The sequence below is a fragment of the Trachemys scripta genome, chromosome 1 (assembly GCF_013100865.1).
Source record: "Trachemys scripta elegans isolate TJP31775 chromosome 1, CAS_Tse_1.0, whole genome shotgun sequence".
In the NCBI taxonomy this organism is placed as follows: Eukaryota; Metazoa; Chordata; order Testudines; family Emydidae; genus Trachemys; species Trachemys scripta.
In genome coordinates this window covers 104,718,858-104,741,075 of record NC_048298.1, presented here as the reverse complement: position 1 = coordinate 104,741,075, position 22,218 = coordinate 104,718,858, and the positions used below count along the sequence as shown (strand labels likewise).

Below are 22,218 nucleotides of genomic sequence, written 5' to 3'. Positions count from 1 at the left end.
TTAGTTAAGAGTATAACCAACTGGAATCCTGCTAAAAGTTCATAGACTGTACTAAGTATTTCGTAAACACATTTTAAGGGTTTAAAATAAAGGACAATGTAGCCATTAGTTTCAAGGGTATGACTAGAGGAAATGTTGCCCACTGTATGTGTGGATCTGATGTTCTTCCTTGGTTTCATTATATACTCTTCACCCATAAGATGTTCAAGGCAATCCATTTGAAATTAATTATTGCAGGAATCAGGTGTCAGTCATTTGGTCTTTGATTTTAACACCTTTAGGTGACTCCTTCTTTCTACACTTTCTGGATGCATATGTCAAGTACTCAGAAATAGTTACTTTTTTGTCTCTCTTTTTTTAAAAGCAGCCATATGACTCATAGGCAGAATTTCTGCAATAAATTCCTAAAAGGCAACTTGTGTGTGTGTGTAATCTGCTAATAAACAAATAACTATATTTTATAGGAAATAACTCATTTGCTCTTGCAATTTAGTCTCAAATATAGATTTGACTTGCTGTAGTCCTAAAATGGTACCAGAGCCACCACCTATTGCCAACTCTTCTTTCTTATTATTCACAGTGGGCTGTCCTGTTCTGATTTATGTCTGTGGGGAGCTTGGCTGTGTACTTCAACAGGTGTACTATTAGGCCTTACAAGAGTTGCGGTATGTCTACGCTTAAAATGCTACAGTGGGACAGCTGTATCACTGCAGCACTTGTGTGTAGACATTACCTACGCCACCGGGAAGGATTCTCCTGTCAGTGTAGGGAATCCACCTCCCTGAGAGGCAGTAGGTAAGTTGACAGAAGAAGTCTTCTATCAACCTAGCACTGTCTGCACCAGGGTTTAGATTGGTATACCAATATCTGTCAGAGGGGTGGATATTTCACACCCCTGAGCAGGGCCGGCGCAACCCATTAGGCGACATAGGCGGTCGCCTAGGGCACTACAATTTGGGGGGCGGCAACTGCAGCGGTATTTCGGTGGTGGGACCTTCTGCCGCCTCTGTGGGGGGCGGCATTTCGGGGCAGAAAAGCTGGCGGCGCTCCTGCCCCTGGGCGATGTAGGGAAGCCAACTTAATTTTCTGGTGTAGACCAGGCATAGGCCTGTGCTAGACTCCTTTGTTAAAATTTTCCACATTTGCCATCACCAGTGCAGCTCCAATGGTGATATCAATGGAGAGCACTCCAGTTGATAGGTGCTGGCAGATGCTAGTTTGTGAGGGGTTAGATGACACCGTAGTTTAAACATCAGCCACCAGTGTACATTAGAACTATCACCAGCAAACTGTTGCTAACCACTTAAAACTTTTGAACTATTTATAGGGATATGTCTGGGGTTTGGGTATAAGAACTGCAGTAATGTAAAGATTTTTTTTTCCCCCACTCAACTTTTTTTTAGCAGCAAAGACATTGAGTCATATCCTGCTTGCTTTACTTGCTTAAATAGTTCCAATGACTTCTGTTGATTTCAATTGAAATAGGACTGTGAGCCCCTTATGTGTTGCTGTCTGATGCAAAAGCTTTTCAAAGTATGCACAATAAATAACTGTAAATAGTCTGTGACTCATAATAACATAAGAGAGGCCGTACCGGGTCAAACCAAAGGTCCATCTAGCCCAGTATCCCATCTACCGACAGTGGCCAATGCCAGATGCCCCAGAGGGAGTGAACCTAACAGGCAATGATCAAGTGATCTCTCTCCTGCTGTCCATCTCCACCCTCTGACAGACAGAGGCTAGGGACACCATTCCTTACCCGTCCTGGCTAATAGCCATTAATGGACTTAACCACCATGAATTTATCCAGTTCTCTTTTAAATGCTGTTATAGTCCTAGCCTTCACAACCTCCTCAAGTAAGGAGTTCCACAAGTTGACTATGTGCTGCGTGAAGAACTTCCTTGTATTTTTTTTAAACCTGCTGCCTATTAATTTCATTTGATGACCCCTAGTTCTTGTATTATGGGAATAAGTAAATAACTTTTCCTGATTTAGTTTCTCCACATCACTCATGATTTTATATACCTCTATCATATCCCCCCTTAGTCTCCTCTTTTCCAAGCTGAAGAGTCCTAGCCTCTTTAATCTCTCCTCATATGGGACCCGTTCCAAACCCTTAATCATTTTAGTTGCCCTTTTCTGAACCTTTTCTAGTGCCAGTATATCTTTTTTGAGATGAGGAGACCACATCTGTACGCAGTATTCGAGATGAGGGCGTACCATCGATTTATATAAGGGCAATAATCTATTCTCAGTCTTATTCTCTATCCCCTTTTTAATGATTCCTAACATCCTGTTTGCTTTTTTGACCACCTCTGCACACTGTGCGGACATCTTCAGAGAACTATCCACGATGACTCCAAGATCTTTTTCCTGACTTGTTGTAGCTAAATTAGCCCCCATCATATTGTATGTATTGTTGGGGTTATTTTTTCCAATGTGCATTACTTTACATTTATCCACATTAAATTTCATTTGCCATTTTGTTGCCCAATCACTTAGTTTTGAGAGATCTTTTTGAAGTTCTTCACAGTCTGCTTTGGACTTAACTATCTTTAGCAGTTTAGTATCCTCTGCAAACTTTGCCACCTCACTGTTTACCTCTTTCTCCAGATCATTTATGAATAAGTTGAATAGGATTGGTCCGAGGACTGACCCTTGGGGAACACCACTAGTTACCCCTCTCCATTCTGAGAATTTACCATTAATTCCTACCCTTTGTTCCCTGTCTTTTAACCAGTTCTCAATCCATGAAAGGACCTTCCCTTTTATCCCATGACAGCTTAATTTACATAAGAGCCTTTGGTGAGGGACCTTGTCAAAGGCTTTCAGGAAATCTAAGTACACTACGTCCACTGGATCCCCCTTGTCCACATGTATGTTGACCCCTTCAAAGAATTACTAATAGATTAGTAGGACATGATTTCCCTTTACAAAAACCATGTTGACTATTGCTCAACATTTTATGTTTTTCTATGTGTCGGACTATTTTATTCTTAACTATTGTTTCGACTAATTTGCCCGGTACAGACGTTAGACTTACTGGTCTGTAATTGCCGGGATCACCTCTCGAGTCCTTTTTAAATATTGGCGTTACATTAGCTAACTTCCAGTCATTGGGTACAGACTCGTGTTTTCAGTTTGTGGTAGGACTTTCAAGATACTGCAGGAGTGAAATTGGATGCATGAGCTGATGTTTAGAGAGTCCATGGTATATGTATTGTTGGAGCCTTCAGATTCATGTTTATGAAACACTGCTTTTTTTTGTTAATCTCTGAAAAGTAACTATTGAACTAGAAGAGGAATATTTCAAAGGTCCAGTAGGCCAGTGCAAGTATTTTTGCACATTATGAAAACATCAAGCTTTTTATGTTCAAGACAGATAATGTATAAAGTACTTAGAAACAATATTGGTCTTCCTACCATGCTAATTGCCTGCCCAGAGAGTAGTAAATCAACTGTTACTGTTGTTTTTGCAATAAATTAATCTGATTTTAATAGGGAAATTTAAAAAGTGCCATCTTTATGGCAGTTTCCAACTTTGCTCAATAGGAATGGGTAGTTTGGGGATGTAGTGGTACAAACTGAAAGGTATCAGTTGATACCATCTCTGTTTTATTATAGTGTGTTTATATTATATTATATATATATATATAATAAAGTTAAACACTGAGAGCTAAACCTGGCAAACTTTGGGATGACTTTCAACCAGATGCCTTGTCCTCAATGAAGAGGGAATTCAACCCCCGTCCTTTCTTTACAAGCTCACTTCTGAAACTCCCCTGTCACTTTTCCAGTGTAGTTTTAGAATAGCTGACCCTTTAAATTTGGTGGGGACAAGCAGCTGCAAGCTTAAAGTGGTAATTTGGCAACTGGCAGCTGCTTTCTGCATCTTCCCTCTTCCACCTGCTACTGGTGAGTTATCCTATTACGTTTTCATCTTCTCTTATTATTTAGGAGATGACACTCTCTTCCTCAGTCAAGAGGAAATAAGCTTCCTCAATCTTTTTATTTATTCTATCCCACAGTAGGATATAAATTTTGTAACTTCGTTGATTTTTTTTTTTGAGGGGGGGCAGCATATTACTATATTCTGATATGGCTAGTGTTCTAAATACCACCTAGAACATGTGTGTTCTTCTCTTTCTTTATACCTATATGGTTCTCATCACTGCAGCATCTGAGTAACTCACAATTATTAAGGAACCTGTCCTTGCAACACCTCTATGTGACAGGGAATCATTATCCCCATTTTACAGATTTGGAAATGGGACACACAAAACTAAGTGACTACCCCGAGACCATATAGGAAGTCTGTGGTAGAGCCAGGAATTGAACACAGGCCTCCTGAATAGCAGTCTAATAGCTTAACTGCAAGACCACCACCATTATCTTTCATGCAATTAACCTAGGTTAAATCTTCATCCTAGGAAATAACAGCCCTTCAATAGCTCACTTAGTAGTTTGTCATTTCTATTGTGCAATATCTTTGCTCTCTTGTGAAGAGTTTTCTACTCTTTTATACAATAAAAGAGGTTTCAGTCCTTCCAATTCTTGTTCTCCTCCCAATTTAGAAGCATCTGCTAGTCCAGTTTTTGCAAACCATTTATTCTGTTACATTAAACAGAAGAACAGGACTTTCTTTTCTTTGAAAGGATTGTTGCATTCTGCACTCCACTAAATTTTTTAACTCCTCTTTAGTGAGGTCCATTAATGGAGTAGCAATTTCAGAGAAATTGGGGATGAACCACCTGAAATACCAAGCTAATCCTATAAAAAAGCTTTCTTTTTGTGGTAGGGACTTGATCTTCTATGATTTCTTTTGTTTAGGTTTCATCTTTCCCATGCCCAAAAAGAATAGAATACGCTCTACCCAAAAGAACATGTATATGGGTTAATAGTTAGACCTGAGATTAGGAATTTTTGGCTTAGGTGCCCCAGTTTTCCTAACTCTTGATAGAGATCACCATGTCAAGGCATGCAGCACAGTATCTTATGAGATCTTGCAGCAGATAGCCGATCACTTTTGGAAATTTCCAAACTGGTGTCACAAATGCAGTCTTAAATTGCAGTGGTGGATCCCAGAGGATTTGCCAGGAACCTTTGCTTAGGTCAAGGGTTGAGATGTGTTTCACCCCTGAAACTGGTCCCGCATCTCATCTACTCTTCCATGCTAGCAAATTTAGAGAGAGCATTAGCCACAGCAATCTAACTTCCTTCTTTTTCAGGGTTACCAGTATAGTGTGATGCGGGGAAGCGGTAGACATGTGGTATGTCTTGTTTTTTAGTAAAGCTTTTGACACAGTCCCCATGACATTCTCATAAGCAAACTAGGGAAATGTGATCTAGATGAAAGTATGATAAGATGGGTGCACCGCTGGTTAACATACTGTACTCAGTAGTTATCAATGGTTTGCTATTGAACTGGGAGGCCATATCTATTGGGGTCCCACAGAGTGAGTACTAGATCCAATACTACTCTATGTTTTCATTAATGACTTGGAGAGTGTGCTTATAAAATTTGCAGATGACACCAAGCTGGGAGGACAGCATTAGAATTTAAAACAACGTTAATAAATTGGAGAATTGGTCTGAATTTAACAAGATGAAGTTCAATAAAGATAAGTATGAAGTCCTTCAAGTAGGAAGGAAACATCAATGCATAGCTACAAAACGGGGAAATAACTGGCTAGGTGGTAGTACTGCTGAAAAGAATGTGGGGGTTATAGTGGATCACAAGTAGAATGAGAGTCAACAATGTGATGGATATGTGAAGAAGGCTGCTATTCTGGGGTGTATTAACAGGAATGTCATATGTAAGACATGAGAGATGATTGTGCCGTTCCACTCGGCACTGATGAGGCTTAGAGTATTGTGTCCAATTCTGAGTGCCATGCTTTAGAAAAGATGTGGATAAATTGGAGAGAGTCCAGAAGAGAACAACAAAAATGATAAAAGGTTTGGAAAACGTGGCCTATAAGGAAAGGTTTAAAAAAAAAAAAAAAAGAGCATATTTAGTCTTCGGAAAGGAAGACTGCAGGGAGACCTAAGAACAGTCTTCATATGTTATAAAGAAGATGGTGCCTAATTGTTCTGTGTCCGCTGAAGGTAGGATAAGAAGTAATTGGCTTAATCTGCAGCAAGGGAGATTTAGGTTAGGTATTAGGAACAAAGTTTCTAACTATAAGAGTAGTTAAGCACTGGAACAGGCTTCCAAGGGAGGTTGTGGAATGCCCGTCATTGGAGGTTTTTAAGAACAGATGGGACAAATACCTGTCAAGAATGGTCTAGGTTTACAGAGGGGGCTGGACGTGATGACCTCTTGATGTCCCTTCCAGCTCTACACGTCTATTAGTTTTTGTTGTCTTTTAACAAAAAACAAACAAAAAATCCTATGCAGAATCTAATTCAGTGTGTGATGATGAATCACTAATTACTGTGGAACACCAGGGACATATGGCGTGTCAATAAGTTATCTTGAATATGTTTTATATTTTTCTCTACTAGAAGTTCCAAACTTTCAGCTGTATACAAAGGCCTCTGCTTCTGTGAGTTCATGACCCTTGTACTGTAGCAAGCCACAAAATTCCTGAATTCTCCTGTACATTAGTAAAACTATTAAACTTTGATACTCTACCTTCTTTTATGTCACCTTTTGAGGAAAATTTTGTAATATTCACTCTCTCGATCTACCTGCTTTCTTCCCTCTTATTCTCCTCAACAAATAAGAAAAAAAAAAAATAATGCTCTTCCCCCACTGCCAAAAAATCAGGAACTAAGGAAGTTAACACACATTTACAAATAGTCTGGTCTTGACCCTCTGAGAACAATTCTTCCTCTTTTTGCACTTTTTCCCTCAATTCTCCCAGAGACTGTCATACTATTTGTCTACCTAAGATTGTTAGATCATTAGGGCAGGGATGGCATCTTCTGATTTTACTTGTATTTGTAAAAGACTTATTAGTATAGAGCAGGGATCGGCAACCTTTGGCACGCGGTCAGTCAGCGAAATCCGCTGGCGGGCCGGGCCAATTTGTTTACCTGCAGCATCCACAGGTTCAGCCGATCGCAGCTCCCACTGTCTGCGATTCGCCGTTCCAGACTAACTGGGGCTGTGGGAAGCGGCGTGGGCCGAGAGATTTGCTGGCTGCCGCTTCCCACAGCCCCCATTGGCTTGGAATGGCAAAACGTGGCCAGTGGGAGCTCTGATCGGCCGAATCTGTAGACACTGCAGGTAAACAAACCGTCCCGTCCCACCAGCAGATTTCCCTGACAGGCCGCGTGCCAAAGGTTGCTGATCCCTGGTATAGAACAATGATACAGGAAGGATTTGTAATATAGTAGATTCCAAACTGAGATCAAGCTCCCATTGAGACCGTGTCCATCCCAAATTGCTTACAAGTAAAATAGGCCAAACACATGAAGTAGTAGTATCTCCATTTTACAGATGGGGAATTGAGGCAGAGAGTGACTTTAGTTGCCCAAAGTCATGTACGAAGTGTGTCGAAGAGGTGGGAACTGAACTCAAAGCCCAAGTCCCAGTCCTGTCCCTTAACCAGAAGAACTGTCCCTTTCTTCTCTAGGAATGGTGTTCTCTCACAAGTTACTTGACTTGGGAAACAAAGAGATTTCTCTGATTCTATTTCAAGCCCGCATTTCCCAGTCTCCACTTTGGTGTCCGTGCCTCTCAAGCTGGTGACCATAGACATAATTTTTTCATTCTTGGATAAAGGTTTCTTCTTTTTTTTGCATAATTAAGTATTCAGGTGCCAAATGAAATGCAACATAGTAAAATATTGAAATGCACGTACTGAGGCCAAAGTTTACAAAAGCCGGTATCTTTCAATGGAAGCTGCAGGTTCTCACTTCTGGAAATTGAGCCACCGAGGTGCCTAAATAGGGATTTAGTTGCCTAATTTTGGCAACAGAGTGTTACTGCACAGACCATTTTTATTTCTTACAGTTGTGGAAAAGGTTTGATTTTTAAAAAACAAAACAAAACAAAAAAAACGGTCATGCTAGTTGGTGCAAAAAAAGAAAAGTCCCTCCATCCCCCATTTCAACAATCAAATCTCACTGACAAGTGGTAGACAGATTTAGGAGGCAGCAACACATAAAACAGGTGTTTGAATTCCAAAGAGAATAGAATAAAACAATTTGGAAATAGGCAAGACTTTTATTTCTGTGACATTTGTAGTTGGTATTTTTTGATGTAGAGTACAAAAGCTTAGTAGTAAACATCGGAGATCTTTTAGATAGGAATAGATTTTTTTAATATTTATTCTCTACATGCAACTTACTTCAAATGAAAGAGTAAGATGCAGTTGTAAACCATAAAATATGTAAAGAGCTGCCAAAAAGGAGAGGAAAAAGTAATGTTTGTACTATAAAATCATGAGTCAGAGTCATGAGTGTATGTAGCTGTGAGCATGGCAACAACAGGGCTAGCTGTTCCAGGACTTGCTGTAATGGAAAAAACAGATGACCAAATGGCAGAATTATAATTTCTCTTGCATTGTCCATCCATACCACTCATCAAGGTATAGGATCAGAGTCTAGGTCTGGCTCTACACCCATTGCTGTAGTAAGGATTGATTAGAAGCATCAGCCTTTCAGCTAGCAAACTGATACTTTCTGAAATTTTTATCTATTGTAACTTAGAAAACAAAGTCCTAGTAAAATTTAATGAGTAAAATTTTCAAAAGCACCTGTTATTTAGGTAGGCTTTTCTGAGTTTTTTGACGTGTATGTGTTTAGCTAAATAGAAATTTAAATAGGGAACAGGACCTTTGGCCTGGATTGACATTGAACTTGGTTAGTGAAGTGTTATTGTGCATTTTTGGCTCCGTAAGCTATTTTCTTGCTTACAGGGCTGTCAAGACCTTATTAAAAAGTTCTTGGTGTTATATTATTGCTGATTGACTTACTCATTTTTAATGCACTTCCTTGACATTCTTCTTACTGTACAGTAGTGACTATTGGTGCATGTTCTCTAGGTTTCCAGAATTTCCCCTTCGGCAACCATCTCCCCACAACTAGCAGATGATAAATCAAACATTCATTTTTTTAAACTAAGAAGTACAAGTGCTTCAGTTTTTCTGAGCCATCTGTGGTACACTTGTTCTATTAGGGTATCTACACCACTGCTAGAATGCCACCAGGGCGTGACTGCATGTGGTTGGTAATACAAATGGAAGGGCTTTCTTTAAAATCTCAACTTTAAAACCAAAGTAAGCTTCCTATAGTTAGGTTCTTGTCATTGCTCCAGCTTTGACACGTGGATTCATCTTCTTGCTGCTTTGGTCCAGCTTTATCAAAGCTCCACTTTCTTTCTGAACGCTTGCTGTTGTTGCCGGCACAATGGCCTGAGGACAGCAATAGCGGGGTTCGTTGCCCGGTGTGCTTCGCGTCAATAAACATACCGGGGTGGAGAAACAATCAAAGTTTATTTGAGATCTCAAAGTGATGCAAAGAGACAAGCAAGTCTCAAATCAAGCACACCAGCAAAAACAGTTTCTCTGTTCTTATACATTTTACAACTAAGCCCCCCTCTCTCCCCTCTCTACCACCCCCCCTCTACTTCCCCTCCCCTCTCTACCGAAGGCATGTTTATACATTTAAGCAATTAAATCATTCTAGGGCTATAAATCTAGCTTGTTAGTAACTTCTCTCTAAACTGTTACCTGGTCTTGTTTACCCTTGGTTTATTACCCCTTCTCCAGCTAGAAACATGCAAACCTCATCATTATTGCTTGGTACCTGGTATGAGCAAGGTCGTAATTGCTAACTGCCTGTTTACACAGTCCAATTTCTGTCCTTGGCTTTTGAGGTCGATTAGAGTTAAACATGGAAGAACTGTGGCTCAGGCAGGCCTACTGACGCCAACAGTTCCCTCCTTTGAAAATACTCAACAAGCTTTTGGCTGAGTTTTCTCATATTCTGTAGACAAGATACCCTTGAGTGCCATGGAGCTGGGGTTCTCAATGAGAGAATATGCTGGGATTTCTGGGGAACGGGGGGCACAAAGCTTACGGAGGAGCAATTTAAAACAAGCAATCAGGAGGAGGGTGACCAGGCACAGTACCACACCTGTGAGGAGGAGATGCACAAGGCTATTTCCCAGTCCTCCCAGGTTGGGCAACCAACTCCAAAGGGAATCAAAAACTGTGGGTTCCCTTTCCTGAGCCTTCCACTGCTCAAAAGCCTGTTCGGCTGACAGGACGTGCTTGTTAATGTCCTGTGAGTTTTCTGGGACATAAATACAGCATTCACTCCCAATAAGGACATACATCCCGACCTGGGAGGCTAAAACATAATCTAAGGCCTGTCTATTTTGCAGAGACAGCAATCGGAGCTGGTAAAGCTCCGAGTTAAGGCTTTTCTCTATGGCCAAGGTCTCATTGGCATACTTGGTGAGAAACACAGAGCCTATGATAAAATTGAGCCAGTCGTCCCACCCCATAGGATGGGAGAAAGATCATACCCAATCTGTCTCCTTCTGTAATGGGCTCTGGGGTGGCGTACAAAGATCTATGCTGCCTGGCGCGGCCAGGGGGCAGTTTAGGGAGGACACGAAGGAGAGGGGCAAGATATCCTAGATAGCAGCTTCCATATCACCAATGCGGTAGCCACTTATAGGCAGAGGTACCGCAAATATAAAAGGAGTAGCCATTCCCTACCAAGCCATTATAACTGCTTCTCCACCTATTTACTTGTCTGTCATTAAACGATCCAAACCGGGCGGTAGAGTCGGATTTACCATTAACATAGACAGGGATGGAAGCATCACTGTCGGGGGATAAATAATACTGACAGGTGCTATTCCCAGCAAACCAGGTGTGATTGCTGGACTTGAACTGTCGATAGCACACCAACCCAGGGGCCACTGGCCACAACCTAATAGGGGAAGGGATATACCTTGAGTTGGCCTGCGTCAACTGGGTTGGCCTGGGTCGTCCCTTAATACTGGGGACTCAATGGTACAGTTTTGCGACAAGGGGGTACCCAAGGCATTTTTTCCCCTACTGAACCATCCCCAACAGATATCTGACCAATTCTGGGGAACTACCCTCCAGGGTAACCCTGCAGCATGGTGAGGGATTTGGGAGCATACCCAGCAGTTGGAGAGGTTAAACTCTTGGGCAAAGCAAACCTTCAGGGACTCATATGTGTTTGTCTCTAAGTTAGTAGGGATTCCTTTCCATCCCGCATGTATCTGAGGGGAAACGGGAGTTAACAAGAGGAGTGTCCCTATGGCAAAGAGCACCACTGCGGCAGACCCTGGATCTGAACTCATATTGGGCAGGTGACCCTAGGGCCTAACAATCACAATTCCTCAAATACCCACAAAATAACAGTTACCAATAGCAAGCAGATTAAAAACAAAAGGGACCAGGCCACCAGGTTAGGCCGGTCCTGTGAAAATAAACACAACCAACGCACAGAGGTCTCGTGGGGAGTGCACTGTGACTGGCCAAAGAGATCACAGGGCATTCCCAGCAGACACTATTGTCGTCTGAATAACAGCTTAAGTCCCAGATCGTCGCTGGCAGTCTTCTCTGCAGGCTGGACGGTCCACCGTTCAGGAGCAGGCACTGCTTTCAGACGAGAGTGATGAATCCAGTTTTTGTGTCCCTCAACCTTTGCTGCTGTATGGGAGACTAACGGGACGGTGTGGGGTCCCTTCCACTTCTCTTGGAGAGGCTCGTCCTTCCAAGTCCGAACGAGTACGGAATCGCCTGGCTGCAAGGAGTGGATTAGGGCATCCAGCAGGAGAGGCTGCAAATCTTTGGTATACCTGTGAAGAGAACAGAGAACAGCAGACAGAGAGCACATGTACTGAGATAAGAAGCCACACCCCATTTCCCACTCCCCTGCCAGAACCAGTGTACCATTCATAGGCCATGCCCTTCCAAACATAATCTCGAAGGGACTGAGCCCTAACCTGCCCTTAGGGAGAGCGCGAATGCGGAGCAGAACAAGGGGCAAAGCATCAGGCCACTTAAGGGAAGCCTCTTGGCAAAGCTTTGAGAGGTGCAGCTTAAGTGTCTGATTTGTACGCTCCACTACCCCACTGGCCTGCGGTCGCCATGGCGTGTGAAGCTTCCAGGGGATCTGTAGGGCATCTGATATCTTTTGAATGACTTGGGATGTGAAGTGTGTTCCTTTGTCAGATTCCATCCACTGGGGGAGCAATCTGAGCCTTACTCTGTGCTACTCGATATCCTCGGAGTCCAACAAAGTTCAGGAGGCTCACAGTGGCTTTAAGGCAAGAGGTTAGACCCACTGCAGCAATTAACAAGTCATCCACATATTGCAGGAGGAGGACTTTGTCCTCGTTGTCCCACTCCTCCAAGTCTCTGGCCATGGCCTGGCTGAAAACGGTGGGGGAATTTTTAAATCCCTGAGCCAGCACTGTCCAGCAAAGCTGCTTTCTAACCCTCCTTTTGTCCTTTCACTCAAAGGAGAAAATATCTTGAGACTGGGGGTCAACCGGAATCGTGAAGAAAGCATCCTTTAAATCCAGGACTGAAAAATGAGTGTACTGCCCCCCTATAGAGGCCAACAATGTATACGGATTTGGAACAAGGGGGTGTAGAGTCTTAACCCGCTCATTAACCGCTCTCAGGTCCTGGACCAGCCAGTATGTGCCATTGGGCTTTCGTATAGGCAAGATAGGAGTGTTCCAAGCTGACTGGCATTCTCGAAGTACCCCGCACTTTAGGAACTGGTCTATAGTCTCCTGCAGTCCCTCTCTGGCTTCCCTTTTGATCGGATACTGCTTGATTCGCACTGGACCTTTTCCTGGCAAGAGCTGAACAGTAATAGGAGTATAATGGGCTGCCTTTCCTGGGATCCCTGATGCCCATACCAGAGGAAAAACCCGCTTCTCCCACTGACTCCACTCTGGGGCTTGTATGGCTGAGGGCTCAATTGCAAGGATCATTATCCAGGCATTCTCTGGAGGTAAGGTGAGGGTTATTTCATCTTGGGTGAAATGCAGGGTGGCACCTAAGCGACAAAGCAGGTCCAGTCCTAATAGAGGCGTTGGACAATTGGGGAGGTAAACCAGTCTGTGAGATAGAGTTCTGTTTCCCAAAGCACATTCCACTGGGGCATATACTGGGCACTTAGTTCCTTTCCCTGTGGCTCCCACCACAGTGAGGGAATCTGCCACAGGCAGCTGAAGGGGTTGGTTTACAGCAGTTCGTGCAGCTCCAGAGTCTATTAAAAAGTCTGTCTGAATCTCCCACCCGCATGTTTACTCGGGGTTCCGGGGGCAGGATAATCCGTCTCCCCTGACACCCTTATTCTTGATCCTCCACTGCCATCATAGGGGTACCTTCTCTTTCGGAGCACTCATTTTTCCAATGTCCCTCCTTTCGGCATATGGCACACTGGTTGCCACCCAGACGCCTTTCCTGTGAGCCAGGGCGCCCACGCCCTCTCATTCCCCGGCCCCTTCCACCTTCCTGAAATCTTCCCCTGCCACCAGCCTGTACTGCTACAACCATCATTTTCACTTGCCTCTTTTCCTTTTCTCCCTCCCTAAGGCTGTAAGCCCTGTTTGCAGTTTCCAGAATCTGTGCCATTGTCATACCCATCAAATCCTCTTTTTTCTGCAGTTTCCTTTTAATATCAGGGGCCGCACGGCTGGTAAAGATACCCTTCATAATTGCCTCAGTAGCCTGATCATCAGGGTTTGCATTAGTAGTTTGCCTGATGGTATCCCGAATACGCTGCAGAAAAGCAACCGGACTCTCTTTTGGCTCCTGTACTAGCTCATACGACTTAGCCCAATTGTTATGTCGGATAGCTGAGTGTCGGAGACCATGTAATAGGAGCTCCTTGTATACAGTGAGACGGGTGAGATCTGCCGGCACGTTGGGATTCCACTGGGGGTCTGCTGTAGGGACCTGAACTGCAGCAACAGGAACGTTTGCTGCGTTTGCCTCATGTCTAAGCTGTGCCTCCTCCTGTGCCTTAGACACAACCTGATTACGCTCCACCTCAGACAGCAGGGGCCGCATAAGGACATTACAGTCATCACAATCAGGCTTATGGCTAGCCAGACACCCTTCAAAGACCGAGATAAACATGCCTGGATTCGTAGAGAATTCCCCTGCCTGTGCCTTAAAAACTGCTAGGTCCACTGGGTTAAAAGGCACATGGGTATAAACCTGCATTGTAGTGGCTGGGTGATTTTCTGTTCAAGTACGGGCTATCCGAGTCTCAGTAATCAATGGATAGAATCCCACCGAGGGGGCAATCTCTGGGACCTGAGGCACCCTATCTTTATATGGTGGGGGTGTTAGAGCCGAAGGGGACACCGACTCTGCCATTACAACCGGGGGAGGGTTCTGAGGACTAACAATAGTTACTACCGAACCTGTCAGAGTCAAATTACACCTTTGCAAAAGATCTGATCTCTCTTAACAACATAAACAACTGTACATACATATGTTCATTCCATTTACCCGTACACTGACAAAACAAAAGCAATTGAAGGATCGTATTATAATTAAGTGATCCCTCCGGTGGCCACCTTTCCTGGTCCTCTAGCTGATATTGAGGCCAGTCTACTGTACAGAATCTTTTTAATTTACTTTTAATCAACGGATCCGATCCAAACACTTTCCAGTTCACCAGAATGCATTCTAAGGGCGTACACCTTGCCCTGCCTGCAGTACTCTGTTCCTGCCCCATACTCTAGGGAGACACTGGGCATCCCCAGGTCAAAACAGGTAAAGTCCCCACTGGACTGTTCCTACCTTATCCAAGGGTCCGGTTCTGCACCGTCGCCCGCAGCTGCTTCTCCACTAATCGAGCGCGTTGCACCGTTGTACCCTCCAGGGTCGACCAAATCACGTCTCCGCCGAGGCCCCCGATGAAGTCACTGGTGCGCGCTGGGCGTCGATCATCGCCGCAATCCGTCGACCTCTGAGAGGGGTCCGGGCAAGGCTAAATTTCAGCCTGAAGCCCACCCAGGGACGCCAAGACTGTTGCCGGCACAGAGGCTCGAGGACAGCAACAGTGGGGTTCATTGCCCGGTGTGCTTCGCGTCAATAAACATATCGGGGTGGAGAAACAATCAAAGTTTATTTGAGATCTCAAAGTGGTTCAAGGAGACAGGCAAGTCTCAAATGAAGCACACCAGCAAAAACAGTTTCTCTCTTCTTATACATTTTACAACTAAGCCCCCTCTCTACTCTCCCTCCCCTCTCTACCGAAGGCATGTTTATACATTTAAGCAATTAAATCATTCTAGAGCTATAAATCTAGCTTGTTAGTAACTTCTCTCTAAACTGTTACCTGGTTTTGTTTACCCTTTGTTTATTACCCCTTCTCCAGCTAGAAACATGCAAACCTCATCATTATTGCTTGGTACCTGGTATGAGCAAGGTCGTAATTGCTAACTGGCTGTTTACACATTCCAATTTCTTATCCTTGGCTTTTGAGGTCTATTAGAGTTAAACATGGAAGAACTCTGGCTCAGGCAGGCCTAGTGACCCCAACACTGTTGCTTTCCTTCCTCTTCACTTGGCTTTTTCGCTTCTAGTTGCCCTGTTACAAAGTAGACAATAGGAGTTAAATTTCTGAGCCACTTGTGGTGGATTGGATGCATTTATATTATTTGAAATCTTTTGTGTGTAATCCACTAATACTGTATTCTTACAAGTTCACGTTTCTTTTACTTATGGTGGCTCAAGTTGGATGATGGGGCAGTGGCATGTAACTAAAATTTTATATATATATATATATATAATAATAAAAGGAATGCTATTTCCTAAAATACACTGAACTCTGGTTCTTAGCATGTACAGTGTAAATAGCAGAAACAATTTGACTCTTTTGGAGAAAAAGCACTTCTACTGTGAAAATGTACAGAAGTCAAACCTCAGAAGTTTACAGGATGGTTTGCAAAGTGGTTTATAAGATAAACCTAAATGTGTGGGTTTTTTCTTCCTTCAAGAGAGAAACTTGAGCATGAGAACCTCTGTCAGTTCCCATTTTTTAATTTCCTTCAACCTTATACTATAGACATTGGTAAATTCTGGCAAAATATGGTCGTTTAACATTGTGGAGTGTTTAGTTTTATTAAATATTGCCTTTATTGAAGAGGGAGAAAAGGCAATTGTGTTCATCATCTCTAGATGTATTGTATCATATGGAAGATTCCCTTCTTCTGCTCCCCCCTCCCCCACCAAAAAAAAAAACAAACAAACCCAACCAACCAACCACTTAATCTGTCACCTTCTCTAGCCGATGTGCATGAGAGGCTGCTGAAGGAGATAGCAAGGCATTCTGAGTTGTGGTGTCATTGTCCAGGTGATATGCAGCAGCGTTTCATTTTCATCAGATTGCGTTCATGTTGCCTGACCAAGCCTGGGGTGTCGATGAGAACAAATGGGTTGAAGTTTCCTCCAGAAAAGATTGAGATGGTGTGGACTGGAGGAGAGATGCTGATTAAATAGTAGAGGTGGTTCCAGCTGTCAGTAGTGAGGAGGTTTCTTCACATTTCATACATTGGGGATGTTTTGAGATCGCGGATGTTTCGAGAACCTGACTGTTCCTGGAAACTCAAGTGGAATCAGTAGCCAGAAATTGTGGCTTACTATTTGTTCTCATGTGCAAATCAAGATGGGGTCTTACATTTATAAAGGCCTGAATAGCTTGGGACCTGGATACCTGAGGGGCCAGCTCTGTCCTCATGTTCCACTGTGGCAGCTGAGAGCAGTTTAGTTGCTTCAACAAAATGATATAGATGTAAATGTCTGTTGGCTGGTGGTGTGGTGTTTGCAGTGCAGCGAAAGCCCGATGGCCCTGTGCCAGCAAGGGAAGCAATTTTCAATCAGTCTGGTATTTAGGGTGTAGTGTTGGGCCTGTCTCTTATCAGATGTTAATTGGAAGGGATGTGGGGGGGTTTTAGGATGGGATTGATTTTTGTTTTGAGCATTTACATTTGAGCTGTTACATTTTTCTTAATTATTAAGTCCTATAAAATTCAAAAGGAAATTGTTTATATATATACCTTATTATTTGTATTGCATTAGCACCTCTGAGTCCTGGTCATGAATCAGAGCCCCATTATGCAAGGTACCCATCTGTTTGTATTAAGTATATTTTATATATGTTCTGGAGAAATACTGGCAAATGGAAACTCTTAGGATGTATTCTAACACTGGTGTGAGTTGAGTTCCCCTGCCCTTTACTGGATGGCATATTGTTTTATAGATTTCTATTCTGGTTCACTTGTTGGACCAAACACATTTGTTAAAAATTTATTTAAAGCGCCAGTTAGGTGCTTTAAATGCTAAAATGTGATCCTTTTTTTTTTTTTTTTTTTTTTTAAGTCTTGTCTTTCAGTGCTAGAGATGTCTAGGCACACTGTTGTAGTAATGTTCGTATCCACTTACATGCAAGGCTAAAATCTCAATTCTTGACCTATGTATTGGACCTGTAATACTATGTAAATAATTGCATTTAAAAGTAAAACTTATGTAAATGTTGAATAACCTAAAGCAAAAGACTGTCTTGCTTCACAATATGTATTTTGAACTCTGCTACGTTTGAGGTTAAATTTTTGCTTATGTTTTGATGAACATTTTGCATGATGGTGGGGGTCCCTGTTGGTGTCATGAAAGACACTGTATTAAATTCAGCCTGGAAAATGGAGGCCAGAACATTCAAACGTGGGTGCTTTAACTTACTCAACTAAATTAGTCTTACATTTTAAAGATGCTCAACCCTCTCCCTAGGGCTGTGGTAGAGACATACATCCTTGTGGGGGGCTGAGGAGGGGGATTAGTGGCTGTATTGAATCATGTGTGACTGAGGTGTTTTTTAACAGATGGAGGGACGACATGGTAAAAAAGTAACCAAAATTTTATACAGTTCAGTAATGGAAGTGACACAATAAAGGGGAGTGGGCAGGAGGAAATTTGAAAGTGGGAGAGGAGTACATTCCAGATAATTAACACTGAACACTTCATAAAAAATAGGAGAGCAGCGGGATATACTTGCTCCATCTTTCTCTAACTGGTCCCTGGTGTGCAGTCAAGGTATGACCATGAGAATCAGATGAAAATAAAGAGGAAATTAAATAAAAGAAGTTGACCTGGAAGGACAGCAGAAAGTGCTCTTGAACAGTTACAGCCCAGCATTCGATTTAAATCACAGGTGTTGTAGCAGGCAAGTTCTGTTGAACACCCAGCACATGCTGTCTCAGTGCCTCATTTACAAAACAACTGGGACAAAGGACAGGACTGTGGTAGCCAACTTTAATAGGAGGCTAAGGTTGTTAGTCATCACTATGAAAATCTAACTAAAATGAAGCTTCATTGACAATCTTTAAGTATCAAACCTTGAAATACTTCTGCAGTGGGTAGCCAACCCTTTCAGTCCCTCCCCGGCCCCCCAAAACCAGTTTTTTGTTTCTTTTTTTGTTTTGTTTTTTTTAAGACAAAGTGAAAAGGACTTTTTCCAATTGATTAAGCAATCCTTGTAAAAGGAGATTCCAGATGCAAGAACTTCAACAGAGAAGTGGAAAACACATCTGGGTTAAATAAAAGAAATTATTTCATACTTACGAATAAAAAGTAGCAATGAAACCAAATGAAAAGAGGACTCTTCAAAAGTAAGTTGAAGGGGAGTTGGAAGAAGACGAATAAGAGCTGTGGGAATATATAACTGACGTAAGAATTGACATATCACCACAGAGAACCTGAAATAGGAAAACAAAGACATTTCTGGTAATCAGTGTGTGAAATGCTTGTCTATATAAATGTTAAAGCTACCGTGGCAGACTAGTTTGTAGAAAAACTGGCTTGATCAAAGTCAATTGTGGACTGGTGGAAGGGATGTCTTTAGTTAAGGTACTGGACTGGGAACCTGGGTCAGTTAATGGCTGTTTCAGGATTCTGTGTGACCTCAGGCAAGTTATTTAATCTCTGCCTCAGTCTTCTCATCTTTAAAATAGAGACAATACTTTTATCTCTTTTGCTTACTTAGATTGTAAGATTTTTAGGACAAGGGACTGCTAGTGTATAAGTGTACAGCACCTAGTACAATTAGGTCCCCATCTTGGCTAGGGCCTACAGTTGCTACCCATACACAGCCGCACTGAAGAATAGATCTCAAACTTAGATCTCAAATTCTGTTCTACCTAGGTTATATCATGTCAGTCATTGTAGTATGTGAACATCTTAAGACCCAATTAATGTAAATTGGTGCAATGAAAATGGATTAGGGAGGGGGAGCCAAAAATGGATATTGTCTAACAGTACAACCTTAGTTATTTGAATGTCATGGGTGACCTAAAGGAAGCTTGAATATAAAGTGTGCAGTTTGTATAGTAGATGTTGAAGCATTATTTTGTTTCAGATAATTGTGGTATAGCACTGATATGCTCTGTATGCATTCAGATGGAATAACTCCTCCCTGTTTTTGATGTGAGCAATAACTCTAGCAATGACAGGGATGAAACCAAATTTAACTCAGACAAAAAGGTGTAACAAAAGTGGGGGGGGTTTAGTGATGTTTTATTATTTATTGTGCCAGACACACTATTGCTCCTTTCATAACATAAAATTACCAGGGTGGGATAAAGAAGAATTTACTGTCCATGCTTTAAAAGGCAAAGGGAAGTTATAGAACTAAAATGTTGCTTTAAAAAGGCATTGTGTACCATTGCTTTAAATATGTGGCATGATGCCTAGAGGAAAGGGACTGAAGGAGTGTTCTGGATCAAGATTCTACCGTGAAGGGATGAGAGAGAGCAGTTTTGGGGATAATAGTGTTTTGCTTATTCTGACAAATTCCTTGTTGAGTGTTAGAAGTGATTCATTCTTTTATTCTGTACCATTTTCACATGAGATGCTAGCTAGTAGGCGTTGCAGAAAAAAACAGGAATGCTAATAAATGTCATGCAATAGGCATTTTGAGCAAGCAGATTTCTTGGCGAAGGCACAGAGAAAAATAATTAGATTGTGAATCCATCGTTGACTGACTGGGTTCTTTAGATATAGTACATATGCTTGTTTCGGCATGATGTGTACATATACAGTAGCATGGTCCAGCTATGCTTTCAGGGACAACTCTTGTTGATCATGGAGTGAGTTCTTGGATTTCAGGAAAGCCTCATGTTTCATAGACCAGTAGCCCAACAGGATTCTGCTTAGTGTTCCCAGATTCTCTCGGCTGTCTTGGTTCCTGGTACTTCCTGTTTCCATTCCTTGAGATGGAGGTAACTATTGGGCATCACCAGATGGAACCACTGCAGGTGGTCTTCCTAGTTCTGTTTTATCTGAATGTATAAGCAGTAAGTTCTTAGAGAACTGCTTATCAGCTAGTGTGCAGTTCTTAAAGACACAGTGTTTCATAAAATCTGTTCACTACTTTAATCTCTTGGTCTATCTCAGTATTGCCAATCCAACAAAATAATATTCGGTCCTAAAAATATAATCTCGAAATTGTTTAAAAATCATGACACTTAAAATATATTGTGGCTCTATTTTTATTTACTTTTTGATTTTCTGAGGTTTTAGCGGGGTCATGTTCTCAAGTTTTTCTCCACAACTGAAAAAAATGCATTTTAAATGGAAGCTGAAATTTTCACATAATCACATGGCTCCTGGTATATTATGATCAGTGGAATTGGAGTCAGAGGGTCAGTGTTCCCTGGAATGACTTATTGATGGGATACCAGTGGAATAGATAATGCAGGGAATTAGGCAGGAAGCAACTTAAACATGTGGACAGACTAGTCCAGGGGGTTTTAATAAAGTTTCACTTGTTCAACTTTAAGCTCCATTCAGCTTCGCACTTCGTGAATGAAAAAACAGAAACTGAGGCTTTGAGAAGAATGGCAAACATTGTGAGAGTTGGCAACATTCTGTCTGTTCAACTAGTGCCTTACTTATGGCTGTTACCTGTGTAGGTTGTACTCATGAAAGCAAATGTTAATGTCAATGCTTTACAGTCGGGCTTCAAGGAAAGAGGAGGACTGCGTATGAAAGAAGTAGTATGTTACACTGAGTGTTCACTACAGTATGTTAAGTACAATATACAGCTTGCACATGTAGAAATCTGTTGAAATGGACTTCACTTTCCTTATATAACATGCCTGAACAAATTCTATAAATTATAGATTTTTAGAGACGTTCTATAGAAAGGATAGTCGTTTAGAACAATTTCCTTAGAAACCTGTTGGTTTCATCTCCGCATAAGTCTATAGGATTATTCTATAAGGGTTTGCTACTTTGGTGTGTGGGAAGCCTGCGACCTTGAGGGAATGTTGAGTTGAAAGCATGGCTTGCTGTAGGAGCACTTTAGGCCAGCAGATCATAAATCTTTTGAAAACACTGTTGCAATAACAGTACAGCTTTAGTAGAACACTTGGCATTCAAAAGAGGAAAAGAATTGGGAAGTCACATCAGTGACTGATTTGTTTCTGTGTTAGCTTTTTGCAGGAATGAAATACACAATAGAGGATCAAATACTTAATACTATTGATTTAGTACAAATTACATAAAAATAAGATGAAACAATTGAAAATATAGGGCTGTCCTATTTACTGGTCTCAGCTAGTTGCTGAAGGGTAATAATTTAGCTTGAGTAGACACTACACCTCTTCCTTGGATATAAATTCAATATTTAAAATATAATTTAGAGGAAAAACTTTAATGCGAGCCTGCAAATGGAAGTAACCAGAGAATAAGCTAATATCCTAACTCAAGTCATTCAAAGAGCCCAAATTGCTTTATAAACTGAAATACACCTCTACCTTGATATAACACTGTCCTCGGGAGCCAAAAAAATCTTACCGCGTTATAGGTGAAACAGCGTTATGTCGAACTTGCTTTGATCCATCAGAGTGCGCAGCCTTGCCCTCCCCCCCGCCCACCCGAGCACTGCTTTACCGCGTTATGTCAGAATTCATGTTATATCAGGTTGCGTTATATTGGGGTAGAGGTGTACCACTTCTTGCGTATTATATAGTCATTCTTCACAAACAACACTGCATACCAGGTTTTTAAGAAAGAGAAGTATAATCTGCATAGCTGTAATTGGACAGAACTTTTAAGTCAAACAGAATATAGTTACCAAGATAAATTTGCCCAGGACACAGAATTGAACTGGTATGAGATCTGTGACCATTAAGTGTTCTTTTGTTTTGTTTTTGTTTTTTTACAAATCCTTAAAGTATAATGATTAAT

General features: G+C 41.9%; 1 protein-coding gene across 1 annotated transcript in view; it reads left to right on the top strand.

The window, feature by feature from the left end:
* FGD4 (FYVE, RhoGEF and PH domain containing 4) overlaps positions 1-22,218 on the top strand; it is a 206,249-nt gene that overhangs the window by 44,672 nt on the left and 139,359 nt on the right. The window lies entirely within an intron of this gene.